Source organism: Rattus norvegicus, chromosome 20 (genome assembly GCF_021556685.1).
Source record: "Rattus norvegicus strain SHRSP/BbbUtx chromosome 20, alternate assembly SHRSP_T2T, whole genome shotgun sequence".
NCBI lineage: Eukaryota > Metazoa > Chordata > Mammalia > Rodentia > Muridae > Rattus > Rattus norvegicus.
The window spans coordinates 28,094,648-28,109,915 of NC_141553.1; the positions used below are offsets into that span (position 1 = coordinate 28,094,648).

At 41.2% G+C, this 15,268-nt stretch overlaps 1 protein-coding gene and 1 pseudogene across 1 annotated transcript in view; both read left to right on the top strand.

Moving 5' to 3' along the window:
* Sh3rf3 (SH3 domain containing ring finger 3) overlaps positions 1–15,268 on the top strand; it is a 340,867-nt gene that overhangs the window by 229,924 nt on the left and 95,675 nt on the right. The window lies entirely within an intron of this gene.
* LOC147998616 (leucine-rich repeat-containing protein 57 pseudogene) lies at positions 2,728–3,649 on the top strand (annotated as a pseudogene).

Genomic DNA, 15,268 nt, shown 5'->3' on the forward strand with positions numbered 1-15,268 from the left:
TGAATCCTGTCCTGGAATTTTCTTAACTTGAAGGCTCTCTATTCCTGTTCCCGTTGTCTCATTGCTTTACTTCAGTCATTTAGAAAAATTAGAAATTTTTCTATTTCTTTTAGGTTTTCCAACTTAATAGGATATAGGTTTTGTTAATATTTCCTTGTAATATTCAGAATTTAATTGGGGTTGTAATGTTTCCCTGTCCATTTTTGATTCTGTTAATGTGTGTCCTCTTCTTTTAATTTAGTTAGCTGGGTCAGATTCTCCATCTTGTGTAGCTTCTCAGTGAACAAGCTCTCTGATTCGTTGACTCTTTGTTTCTATTTTATTAATTTCACCTCTTTTAAAAGAACTAAAAATCTTTTTTAAAGATTTATTTATTATATATAAGTACACTGTTGCTGTCTTCATACACACCAGAAGAGGGCATTGGATCCCATTACAGATGGTTGTGAGCCACCATGTGGTTGCAGGGATTTGAACTCAGGACCTCTGGAAGAGCAGCCAGTGCTCTTAACCACTGAGCCATCTCTCTAGCCCTACCTCTGATTTCTTGGCGTCTACTACATTTACATTCATTGTTCTCATTTTCCCAGATTTTAAGTTACATCGTTAAGTCACTTATGTTTGTTCTTCTGGTGTTTTTTTTTACCCTAGTCACTTAGAAAGCTATGTCCCTTGTAGACTGCTTTTGGTGTGTCTCAGGGGACTTGGTGTGTTTCATATCACTTCAGGAAGTATTTTCATTTCATTCTTGATTTTCTTTTCAATACATTAACCATTCCATAATGAGTTGTTTCATCTCCATGAGTTTGTGTACTTACTAGCAATTTGTTTTCTGTCAGTTTCAAATTTCATTGCATTAGCATCAGATAGGATCTGTAGATAGGTCTAAGTTTACTAAGATTATTTTTTATCCCAGGATTTACTCTGCTTTAGAGAAGCTTTTGTATATTTCAGTGCAGAATGTTTATTCTTTGGTATTTGGGTGGAATATTCTGTACATAGCTATTAAATCCAAATACGTATAATTAACTCTAATGTTTTCTTTTTATTTTTGTTCAGATGACCTGTCTATTGTTAAACTATAGTTTTTATAACACCGACTATTATTTGGTTGATGCTGTTAGTACACGTTTTATGCAATTGACTATACCTGGTATTTTTTTGTTGTTGTTCTTTTATTATTTTTTAAGGTCTATGACTCTTAACAGAAGCATTGTTAGCACAGGTAGAAAAACTCATTTAAACTATATATGTATGTTTAGATAAAGACTTACATGTATAGTGTGTTTTTAGGTAGTTAATGTGATTCTTTATGACCTTTCCAGGCATCCTTACTGTAATTTTCCCCTTTCCCTCCTCCTTTTGTATCCCTCTCCCTCTAACAGAGCCTTCCCATTTTCCTGCTTTCCCCTTCATTGACTTCTGCCCTGCCATTTGCCTCTCTATTGCTCTACTTTCACAGGCAATGATCTCTATCGACTTCTCTGACTTCTGTAATTACTGTCTATATTACTGTTTGTACTCACAGCTCAAGATTTGGCGTTAGCAACCGAAAATGAGAGGGAAAATGAGAGTCTGAGTTACCTAACTCAGCATGATGTCTTCTCATTCCTCACTCAGCATGATCTTTTTAGTTCAGTTTGCATTTATCTGCAGATTTTATGATTTCATTTTTCTTTACAGCTGGACAGGATGCCGTGGAGCACATCTACCACGTTATGATCTCCTTGTCAGTCAAAGGAGCTTTGTTTCCATTTCCTAAGCGATTGGGAATGGACTGGTGGTCAACATGGCGGGCGGTATCTGTGGAATGGAATGCTGAATCTCTGGGCAGATGCTAAGGAATACTGTAGCCGAGTCACTTGGAAAAGCTCCCTTTAGACACTTAAGGACTCCTCTCACTGGTGTCCATGTGGGCTCTGCTGGTCTGCAATCCTCCTAGGAGTGAATGAGGGCCTCCCTTTTCCCACATCATCCCCAACATTCGTTATTTCTTTTGTTGAATTTAGACATTGCAATGGAGATAAGGGGAAACGGTGAAACAGGTTTAATTCACATTCCCCTGACTTAACTAAACATGTCCAACACTCTTTTTAAATGTTTTATATCCATGTTTGGTTTCTTATTTTAATAACTTTGTTCAGAAATGTGACCCATTTCTTAATTGGGTCATCTGTCTTCTCAACTCTTTGGTTTTCAGTCCTTTGTGTATCATGGAGACCTTTCCCCTGTTAGACGTGTGGCTGGCAAAGGTTCTCTTGCACTCTGTGGACCTCTTTACTTGATCGTTTGCTTCTTTAGCTGTGCCGAAGATTTGTAGTTTTAAAATTTGCACTTGTCAATTGTTAGCCTCAATTCCCAGGCAAATGGAGCCACATTTAAAAACGTACTTCCTTGCACGTACCTTATATAGGGTACTATTTATGTTTACTTCTAGCATTTTCCATGTTTCATATTTAGGTCTTTGATCCATTTGGAATTAAATTAAATTAATTCTTTGCAAGGTCATAGGTACAAGCTAATTTCATTTTTCTGCATGTGGAATACCAGTTTTTCCAGAGCCTTTTGTCACAGAGTGGGGGAGAAGGTGCTCTGGAGAAAGGGATATTAGGACATAGTTGCTATGAGGGGGGAGATGGGGAAAGTGGGGGGCCAGCTTTAACTGGAAAAGGGGAACAGGGCAATACAGAGGTGAAAGGTCTGGAGAATGAATAAATAGCATTGAAAATGTTTGAAAAGACCACAAGGAGTTACTCACGGTGGAAGCCCTGGGAGCACGTCTCAGGTGAGCGTGGTCCCGGGCATCCCTGGTGGAATCTTCTCTGTACTGAGCGTAGGAGAGAACTGAGCCGTGGTGCTAGGATAGGAAACAGTGCCCTCCGTGCTTATATGGAAACAGCGCAGAAAACTGGTGTCTGTCAGCCTAAAGACCTTGGTCTGACTGATTTCCCCTCAGAGTTGCAGAAGCTGACAAGCAATGTTAGGACCATTGATTTGTCCAACAACAAGATCGACAGCCTACCACCTCTGATAATAGGAAAGTTCCCTCTGCTAAAGAGCCTCTCTCTCAACAACAACAAACTGACTGTTCTACCTGATGAATTGTGCAATCTGAAAAAACTAGAGACACTAAGTTTCAACAACAATCACCTGAGAGAGCTACGTTCGGGCAGCTGTGGGTACTGAAGACCCTGAGCCTCTCTGGGAAACAGCTGGGAGCATTGCCGCCCCAGCTTTGTAGCCTGAGACATCTGGATGTAGTAGATCTCTCCAAAAACCAGATTCGGAATACACTTGACACAGTCAGGGAGCTGCAGGCCATCAAACTCAATCTCAACCAGAACCAGATAGCTCAGATCTCGGTGAGGATATCCTGCTGTCCTCGCCTCAAAGTCCTCCGGCTGTAAGAGAACTGCCTTGAGCTCAGCATGCTTCTGCAGAGCCTCCTCAGTAACTCCCAAATCTGCCTGCTTGCCTTGGAAGGCCGTCTCTTTGAAATAAAAAACTTCAAGAACTAGAGGGTTACGATAAGTACACGAAGAGGTTCACAGCCACCAAGAAGAAATTTGCATGATGTTCTCCAGGACCGTGGGACACTGACTTGGAACCTCTGTTGGAATCTGACTAAGTCAAAGGCTCCAGATGTTGGATGCGCTGCAGATAACATTTTACTCAATGACTTCTTCCCTTTTAGGACTATGTCAGATAAGCTAAAGGAAAAGGATTCAGGAGTAGGAGACAGGAAGAACCCTGCATCTTGAGCCATGCAGGGCCATGGCCAGTGTTTATCTTCAAACCATCATTAGTTGGGCTCTGAGGAACAGTAGGTAGTGGCTGTTCATGCAGGCGAGTGCTGCCCGAGACAGAGGGAGCCATGCCGCAGCTTGAGACTTTATTGAGTTGCAGATGGTCAGCTTTCATAAGTCAGTCCCCATCACCTCTGTGTTAATACTTCATATCTTTTATGAAACTCTAATTTCATAAAAGATATGAAGTGGGAAACATGTATGGCTAAGGTGAATGCTTTTAGCAGCATTTACTCTTGGAACTTGGGATGTACATGGCTATGTAGCTGTCTTAAAGAGAGCTTTGTCAAGAGGGGCACCAACACAACAGCCACCAAGAATGGTCCCCAAGGCTGCAGTAGCAATTTTTTTTTTTTTTACTATTGCAGATGCCTTATTGGTAGAAGGCTCTGAAAGAGCTAAAACTATATGCAAAAATTATAATTTTTTTGTTTTTAGACAGGTTTTTGCTGTGTAGCCCAGGCTGGCCTCAGACTAAAAATATCCTGACCTTAAACCTCCCCTCTCCCCACATGCTGGGACTATAGGTACATGCCACACAGCCTAGTTGTAAGATTTTAAATTAATTTTAGTAATCAAGATTTTCTTGAAGCTTTGTTAAAAATCATGTGCTATTTCTGGTAACTCCTCCCCTTTTTGTATTTATAACTGTACTAAGCAGATTGCCTTCAAGAAAACCGCTGCTACAATATTTTAAAATAAGCTATGTTTATCACGGTTATTCTCTGAATGAGAGAATATTCTAAATAAAATATTTTAGTGAAAAAAATAAAATCACACATACTCACATTCACAACATATGGATATACACATATGTACATACATATCCATACACTCATACACACATGCACACACATACACACATACGCACATGCACACACATATATATACTCATATACACTCATACACACACATACACACATAAACACATACAGAAACATACATATACACATACTCACATTCACCTGCACTCACACACACACACATATGTAAGTATTCATGCATGCATGTATTTTTCATGTCATTTGAAGTGACAATGGTCTCCCAAATAACAATATAGCATCTAACAAAACTAGTACCAGACATGGGAAACTTCCTTTTGAGTTTTTAGTTAGGGTTTTTAGCCTAAGATCCTCCTATAGTGATATGAGCTTTGCCTTTGCCGTCCATTTGCTCCCAGAAATTAGAAGTAAGACCCTATAGTTAAAATCACCACACAGGATACAGGGTGTGAAAGGACCAAGCTGGATCGGACCTGAGTGTCTCCTTCCTAAGGACTACCTCTCATAGCACCAGAAGGAGTTTTACAGGCTGCCAGTGAAGGAAAAACGATCAACGGTCCTACCCAGCTCCAGTGGCTACAAGCTTCGGCAATGACCAGAATGCTAAGATGTCCACAATGTGCCAAAAGGTTCATTAGTGGCATTTATGTCCTAGGAGTAACCAATAGCTAACCAGTAGGAGGGAAGAGACAACCACCTGTTGCGGGTGAGGCCAAAGCGCCTAGAGGACAGCATGCTACTTTGAATTCCCTAAACTAGTATAATGTTTAACTGCATTCTGAACACTTATCATATCCAGAGGTAAGTATAGCTCTCCCCGCTTATCAAAGAAACTTCTTTATCTACAGGTGGAGACCATTACACAAACCTACAGCCAGTCACAATACAGAAAACAACTTACCATGGACCACTCAGTTTGATTTGATACATCGACAATACAAGCCCTACACCTAAGTCTCGGGAATATCACAGAAGAGGGAGTAAAATTATTTTAAGAGGCAGAGGATCAGGGCACACGCAGTGTAATCTCTGTGTACAGCAGGGAGCAGCGGTCAGGAAATCTGAAAGATATGGTCACCAAAACAAGACCTAAAAATGACGCCATCAATTAATATGCGGAATTGGATAAGGGAAATATCACAAGGCCCCACTCCTAGATAAAGATCTCCAGGCAGTTAATGTCTTCTGAGAGAGACAGACAGACAGACAGACAGACAGACAGACAGAGAGAGAGAATGAATATATAAATATCAGTCCTCTTCAAGAACAAACCCTGATATGTTATCCTATCCCAAGTGGCCAGCTCTAATCACATATACATGTAAGCAGCCATGAAAGGACCCCACAGTTTGCATTTATGAATTTATACATGCATATATATATATGTTACAATAATAATTAAAGAAGTCCTGGATTTTGGAGTGGGGGTGGTATGGGGGGAGGAGAAGGAAAATGATGGAAATACAGAACGTATGAATGAAATTCCCTTCAAATTATTAAGAAAAGGACAACAACCAGTGGAAAAACTAAGACATGGAATTAAACAGGGTTATCAGAAGTTGAAATACAGATGTCTGAGAAACATGTTTTTAAATGTTCAGCATCCTTAAAACAACTGGGAGATGCAAATCAAAACCATTTTGAGATTTCATCTTGCCGAGGTCAGAATGGCTAAGATTAAAAACAAACAAACAAGAAAGCAACACCACCAAAAATGAAACTGGTAATGCTGCTGTAGATATGGGGAAGGGACAGGGTTGGGGATTTAGCTCAGTGGTAGAGCGCTTGCCTAGCAAGTGCAAGGCCCTGGGTTCAGTCCCCAGCTCCAGAAAAAAAAAAAAAGAAAGAAAAAAGATATGGGGAAGGGGAACTCTTATTAATTTTGGGGTGTGCGTGTAAATTTATGTAACCACTTTGAAACTCAGTATGGTAGTTTCACAAAAAGCTAGAAATACATCTATGAAATAATCCAGTTAAACCATATTAGGCAGAGTACCCCATATGTTTCTCTAGAAATAATTGTTCAATCATGTTCATTGCTTTAAATTGGCTAGAAATGGAGTCGGCTACATGACGATCTGATTAATGAGTCGTGAAAACGTGGCACACTGACACAATGGAACAAGAGGCAGTCGTTAAGGGAAATGTAATGAGGTTGGCTAATGCACAGGCGGCCTGCTCTGCTCTGGAACCCCGTGCTTTATCATGGCTCCTGCTTGGCTTGGCTCGTCCCTTCTGTCTCACAAAACGTGCCTTGTATAATGGGTCGCCAGAAAGCTCCCGTCTCTTGGTTTGAATCTTATCACTTCCAGGGGCACAGTAAAGGCCCTCTGGATGCTGGCCTGGCAGACAGAGATGTGTCTAAGCTAACGAGAGTTTCCCAAAATGCTGGGAGGTGTGGAGGCATGCAGAATTCTGGAAGATAACGCTGACACGATCAGATTTATTTCAACCTTGTAGAAGTCATTTCCTGTAATCAAACACAGGGCTGAAACCCAATGGCATGGAAGGACTAGCAAGCGAACTGTACAGAGAATCAAGAAAATGAAGGGTTGGTTCCTGGAGAAAAGCAACCAGATTGGCAAACCCTTAGCCAGGTGAAAAGAGAAAATTCCAACTAATAAACTTGGAGATGAAAAGGGAGATATTTACAACCGAGGATATTACACTGAGGATATTCAGAGAATCATATATTCTTTAAAAATCTGTATTCTATAAGCGTGCATGTGATCTGATGGGTGAAATGAGAAAAATGGGGGAGGGGGATAATTGGTGAATAGAGAGAAAAATAAATGCAGAAGGAGAAAGAGGGGGGAGGGTACAGTAACAGTAAGAATGCCCGGGGAAATCCTTAGGAATTATATACCTAAAGAAAAAATCAACTGTAATATATGTAAATCACTATATAAATACACATGCATAACTTAAATGAAACGTTCCTGTCTGAACTGACAACGCTCCTGCAAAGAGCCACAGACCATGTTGCTAAGGAACCAGCAAGGCCATTGATGTAAAGGGAGTGGGGAGGAGACTATCACAGAGTTTGGAGGGAGGAAAGGGAAATGGGGGTGATATAACTATATTGTAATTTCATTTTTCCTTGTATTTCTTTTTATTGGTTATTTTATTTAAATGTAAGCACATTTCAAATATTATCCCCATTCCTGGTTTCCCCTCCACAGAACCCCATCCCATTCTACCTCCCCTTTACCTCGATGAGTGTGCTCCTCCACCCGCTCACCCACTCCCACCTCACTGCTCTAACATCCCCATTAATTCTCCAGAGGATCAAGGGCCTCCCCTCCATTGATGTAAAATAAGGCCATCCTCTGCTACATATGTAACTGGAGCCATGGACCCATCCAGGTGTACTCTTTGGTTGGTGGATTAGTCCCTGGGAGCTCTGAGAGGTTCAGTTAGTTGGTATTGTTGTTCTTGCTATGGGGTTGCAATTCCCTTCAACTCTTCAGTCCTTCCCCTTACTCTTCCACTGGGGTCCCTGGGCTCAGTCCCCTCGTTGGCTGCGAGCATCCTCACCTGTATTGGTCAGGCTCTGGCAGAGTCTCTCAGGGGACACCTATACTGGACTCCTGTCAGCAAGCACTTCTTGGCACCAGCAATAGTGTCTGGGTTTGGTGTCTGCAGACGGATGGATCCCCAGGTAAGATGGTCTGTGGACGCCCTGTCCTTCAGTCTCTGCTTCATTTTTCTGTCCCTGTGTTTCCTTCAGAAAGGAACAATTCTGGGTTAAAAATTTTGAGTTGGCAGCCATCAGAAACAATGACTTCATGAAATTCATAGTCAAATGGAGGAGACTGGAAAATATCACCCTGAGTGAGGTAACCCAGTCACAGAGAAACACACATGGTATGCACTCATTGATAAGTGGCTATTAGCCCAAATGCTCGAATTGTCCTAGATGCACAGAACACATGAAACTCAAGAAGGACGACCAAAATGCAGATGCTTCACTCCTTCTTTAAAAGGGGAATAAGAATACCCTTGGCAGGGAATAGGGAGGCAAAGTTTAGAATAGAGGCAGAAGGAACACCCATGTTCCCTCCAGCCTGCCCCACATGTGGCCCATACATATACAGCCACCAAAATAGATAAGATGGATGAAGCAAAGAAGTGCAGGCTGACAGGAACTGGATGTAGATCTCTCCTGAGAGACACAGCCAGAATACAGCAAATACAGAGGCGAATGCCAGCAGCAAACCACTGAACTGAGAATGGGACCCCCATTGAAGGAATCAGAGAAAGGACTGGAAGAGCTTGAAGGGCCTGTGACCCCATATGAACAACAATGCCAAGCAACCAGAGCTTCCAGGGACTAAGCCACTACCCAAAGACTATACATGGACTGACCCTGGGCTCCAACCTCATAGGTAGCAATGAATAGCCTAGTAAGAGCACCAGTGGAAGGGGAAGCCCTTGGTCCTGCCAAGACTGAACCTCCAGTGAACATGATTGTTGTGGGGAGGGTGGTAATGGGGGGAGAATTGGGAGGGGAACACCCATATAGAAGGAGAGGGGGAGGGGCTAGGGGGATGTTGGCCTGGAAACCGGGAAAGGGAATAACAATTGTAATATAAATAAGGAATAGCCAATTTAATAAAGATGGAGAAAAAAATTTGAGTTGAGTTGGTGGCCCTGTCCCTTAACTGGGGGTATGTGGGTGTGCCTATCTACTGAAAGTGGTCTCTACATATTCTTCTCCCCTTTGATGGATATTTCAGCTAATGTCATCCCAGTTGGGTCCAGGAACCTCTCACTTCCCTGGTGTCTGGGATTGTCTAGTGGTGCCCTCCTCTCATCCCCAACCCCCACTGCTACATAATTCTGTTAATTTTCCTGACCCTCTGGACTTCTGTCCTGTCTCTCCCCATACTTGACACTAACTCCCCTTCCCCCCTCTCTCCATCCCAGGGTCCTCCTTCCCTCTACCTCCTATGATTATTTTGTTCTCCCTTCTAAATAAGATTAAAGCATTCACACTTTGGTCTTCCTTTTTCTTCTTAAGCTTTATACAGTCTGTGTCTTGTATCATGGGTATTCTGAGCTTTGGGGCTAATACCCACTTATCAGTGAGGGAAGACCATGTGTATCCTTTTGTGTCTGGGTTACCTCATTCAGGATGATATTTTCTAGTTCCATCCATTTGCCTGCAAATTTCATAAAGTCATTGTTTTTAATAGCTGAATAACATTCCATTATGTAAATGCACCACATTTTCTGTATCCATTCTTCTGTTGAGGGACATTTGGGTTCTTTCCAGCTTCTGACTATTATAAATAAGGCTGCTATGAACATAGTGGAGCATGTGCCCTTGTAATATGTTGGAACATCTTCTGGGTATATATATGCCCAGGAGTGGTATAGCTGGGTCCTCAGGTAGCTCAATGTCTAGTTTTCGGATGAACCACCAGACTGATTTCCAGAGTGATTGTACCAGCTTGCAATCCCACCAACAATGGAGGAGTGTTCCTCTTTCTCCACATCCTTGCCAGAAGGTATTGTTACCTGAGATTTTGATCTTAGCCATTCTGATTAGTATGAGGTGGAATCTTAGGGTCGTTTTGGTTTGCATTTTTCCCTGATAATTAAGGATGTTGAACCTTTCTTTAGGATCTCCCATGCTCATGAATTGGCAGGATTAATATAGTAAAGATGGCCATTTTGCCAAAAGCAATCTATAGATTCAATGCAGTCCCCATCAAAATTCCTACTCAATTCTTCACAGAGTTAGAAAAAACAATTTGCAAATTCATTTGTAATAACAAAAAACCCAGGATAGCGAAAACTATACTTAACAATAAAAGAACTTCTGGGGGGATCACCATCCCTGACTTCAAACAGTATTACATAGCAATAGTCATACAAACTGTAGGGTATTGGTACAGAGACAGGCAGATAGATCAGTGGAACAGAATTGAAGACCCAGAAATGATCCCACACACCTATAGCCACTTGATCTTTGACAAAGGAGCTAAAACCATCCAATGGAAGAAAGATAGCATTTTCAGCAAATGGTGCTGGTTCAATTGGAGGTCAGCATGTAAAAGAATGCAAATCAATCCATCCTTATCACCATGTACAAAGCTTACGTCCAAGTGGATCAAGGACCTCCACATCAAACCAAATACACTCAAACTAATAGAATAAAGTGGGAAAGAGTCTTGAACACATGGGCACTGGGGAAATTTTCCTGAACAAAACACCAATGGCTTATGCTCTAAGATCAAGAATTGACAAATGGGACCTCATAAAACTGCAAAGCTTTTGTAAAGCAAAAGACACTGTCATTAGGACAAAACAGCAACCAACATATTGGTAAAAGATCTTTACCAATCCTACATCTGATAGAGGGCTAACATTCAATATATACAAAGAACTAAAGAAGTTAGACTCCAGCGAGCCAAATAACCCTATTAAAAATGGGGTACAGAGCTAAACAGAACATTCTCAGCTGAGGATTATCTAATGGCCAAAAGCACCTAAAGAAATGTTCAACATCCTTAGTCATCAGGGAAATGCAAATCAAAACAACCCTGAGATTCCACCAGTCAGAATCACTAAGATAAAAAACTCAGGTGACAGCAGATGCTGGCAAGGATGTGGAGAAAGAGGAACACTCCTCCATTGTTGGTGGAATTGTGAACTGGTACAACTACTCTGAAAATCAGCCTGGAGGTTCCTCAGAAAATTGGACATTGCACTACCTGTGGACCCAGCTATACCTGTCCTGAACATATATCCAAAAGATGCCCCAACATACAACAAAGACACATGCTCCACTATGTTCATAGCAGCCTTATTTATAATAGCCAGAAGCTGGAAAGATCCCAGATGCCCTTCAATAAAGGAATGGATTAAAAAAACATGTGGTACATCTACACAATGGAGTATTACTCAGCTATCAAAAACAATGACTTCATGAAATTCATAGGCAAATGGAATGAACCTGATCAAATCAGCCTGAGTGAGGTAATTCAATCACAGAAAAACACACTTGGTATGCACTCACTGATAAGTGGATATTAGCCAAAAAGCTCGAATTACCCAAGATGCAATCCACAGACCACAGGAAGCTCAGGAAGAAGGATGACCAAAATGTGGATGCTCCCACTCCTTCTTAAAAGGGGGGAAAATATCCATAGGAAGAGATATGGAAGCAAAGTTTAGAGCAGCACCTCAAGGAATGGCCATTCAGAGCCTGCCCTGCATGTGGCTCATATATATACAGCCACCAAAACTAGATAAAATGGATGAAGCTAAAAAAATGCATGCCGAAAGGGACCAGATATAGATCTCTCCTGAGAGACACATCCAGAGCATGTCCGATACAGAGGTCAATGCTAGCAGCAAACCACTGAACTGAGAACAGGACCCCCTTGCGGGGGATTAGAGGAAGTATTGAAAGAGTTGAAGGAGCTTGCAACCCCATAAAAACAACAATGCCAACCAACCAGAGCTTCCAGGGACTAAACCACTACCGAAAGACTATACATGGACTGACCCAGGGCTCCAACTGCATATATAACAGAGAGTAGCCTTGTTGGGCACCAGTGGAAGGGGAAGCCCTTGGTCCTGCCAAGGTTGGACCCCCAGTGCAGGGGAATGTGTGGGGGGCAGTAAGGGGGGGAGGAGAGGGGATTGAGGCTTGTGGGTAGGAAACCAGGAAGGGGAATAACATTTGAAATGTAAGTAAAGAAATATATCTAATAAAAAAAATTTTTAAGAGGATGGGAAGGTGGAATGGGAGAGGACTTGCGTGTGGGGTACTGGGAGGAGAGGGGGGTTGATATTGGGATATAAAGTGAACAAATTAATTACTCAATTTTTTTGAAAAAGGAAATAGATCTGAGATCTAACAACACCTTGGTTACAAATAAAAAGCCCTGCTTTATTAATCTCCTAAGTAGCTACACAAATGTTGCTTTTCTCCTAACTTCTTAGAAGAAAATTAACAAAATTTATAGATCAATGGAGTTAGCAACAAAGAAAAGGACACCATTATCTGAGTTTTAAAATTGCAGTCTGTTCTTATCTCCTTACTCTTCCTAGCCACAACACGTCTTAATGCTATTTTGCTCCTGATTACGTGCCACTTCCTGAGTAACATAGTTTTAATTTGAATAATTATATATAATAATATACATTTTACTTGTGGTATCTTCATTGATTTTATTGTAGTAAAATTTTAAAGCTTAATAAATTGTGGTTTTTATTTGAGAGAGAGAGAGAGAGAGAGAGAGAGAGAGAGAGAGAGAGAGAGAGAGAACCAACGGTTCTCAAAATATAAAACACAAATGTCTAGGAAACACTTAAATAGTCCACATTCTTAGCTGTCAAAGAAATTAAGATTAAAAGTACTTTTAAGATTTTGTCTTATCCTAGTCAGAATGGCCAAGGTCAATAAAACAAATGACAGTGTTTGCTGGTGAGGTTGAGGAAAGGGGAAATTTTATTGTCATTGTGAGTGCGAACTGGTACACTACTATGGAAATCAATGTGGGAGTTCCTCGGGTAGCTGAGAATTAATCTAACTCACAATGCAGCTGCACTACTCTTGGAAATACACCCAGAGGAGTCTGCATCTTTCTGTAGAGACACTTTCCCATCCATATTCACTAATGCTCTATTCATAAGAGCTAAAAATTGGAATCAGTCCATTAACTGAATGGATGATGAAAATATGGTACATTTACACAATGGAATGTTATTTGGCTGTTACGAAAAACACAGTAATGAAATTTGCAGGTAAATGGATGGAACTAAAAACAATCATCACGAGTTAGGTAACCCAGACCCCCACCCCCCAAAAAACTCCACAAACTTTGCATATTATATCTTGTGAGTATTAACTTTTAAACTAGATAAATGTGTTTTAGCACAAATACCACAGAAGTTAAGTAGCTGGTAAGGGACCAAGGAGGATGAGGTCATGTTCTATAGACGCTTCCAAAAATATATACATATATTAAAATAATTTAAATGAAGTTATTATATGTGTAGCCTCAATACATGTGTGTGTGTGTGCGTGTGTGTGCGTGTGTGTGTGTGTGTGTCCAAGTAAGAATCCAGTGCCAGGAACAGACTACATCTTGTTGCTTCATTGACCAAAAGGGTCCCATAGACATCCCTCCTAACATCACAAATTGCCAAAGCTCTTTGTTGCTTTTCATAACCTCATGACAAAATCCTATTGCTGAAGACCCAACTTACTTATGTAGTTGAACATGGAGAGATTGAGTTGGTGTCCAACTAAACGCTTCACCCCTATTGACTAATTTTCAAGTTCTTGAAGATAATTGGAATGCTACTAGAGAAAAAAAATAAAAGTCTGTTTCACCCAGCTACCAACCCTGTGACCCACAACAGTGATCTGCCTGCAAAATATTCTCATGCAACAGTGGCACAATTGTCATGGGAGTAACTAACCAGTTTTCATGAACCTGAGACTAGATATGTCAAAAATCTAGGGGGAAATCTGTTACTATTCTGCTAAATGAACCCAGCAACATAATGGCTTCTAGTGACACATTGTAATGACCAATAGAGGAAAACAGCATTCAGCCCTCATCAGAGAAGCTTCTCTTTGCAATGGTTTGTACATAATAAAGAGAGCCACAACTGGTCAGTGTGAAGAGAGCAGGAGACTTTAACACACTCGGGCCAATATGGGATACCATTATCAGACTCTTCATGGACTCATGAAAAAGGAGTGAGATTGTATGAGTCAAAGGCGGTGGATGACTCCATGCAAACAGCAGCTTCCAGACATACACACAGGACTGGTCCTCATATGGACTCACAGAGACTGACAGCACACACAGGTCGCATCACTGAGAAGGGGACATAGATACATAGTCTCAACTTTAACCAAGAAGCTGCTTGCTTTGGAGTAAAAAGATTAGAAAAATAAAATTATGGAATTCTCAGGCAAGTGTGTGGAGCTGAGTGAGGTAACCTAGCCCCAGGAGACAAACCTAACGTTTTCTCTAGTTTGTGAATGCACTTTGAATTTTCAGATGTGTATGTTCCATTTAGAATCTATATGGAAGTCATGAAATAGGTCAGGGGTCATGAAGGGAAGAAGACATTAATGCAGAGGAAATATAGTACAGTGGTATAGATGTTAAGGAGGAAAAGCAGAATAGGGTGAGTTAAGTAAGTCAGGTGTTGAGGGATAACTAAAGGCATTTTGAAACAGTCATTGGAAACCTACTACTGTCGAAGCTCCCTAAAATCTATGCACGCACACACACAGAATTTATATAGAGCTGCCCTACAATGGAACAATGCCCTGCTGGAAACCACAGGCTAACAAATAAAAGCCTCAGCACCAGGAATAGGTTCTTCTGGAGTTGGCCAGTAAGGTCTCATCGGGCCCCAAACATTACTGACTACTGCTGGTTTTCTTAATTATCCTCTAGAACTTAATAATACCACATTACTGAAGACATCCCCTTCTAGGGTCACAGAGCACAGAGAAGTCGAGCTGGAGCTCTCCTGTAATTTCATCTCCATTGATAGTGCTTAAAGGCACCGTGCATATTACCAAACAGGTAAAATGAACATCAGTCTTACCGAGCTGTAAATACTGTGAGCTACTGTGATGACTGGCCTGGTAAGACAGACTCACTGGTACAAATGTGGCACGAACGTCATGGGAGA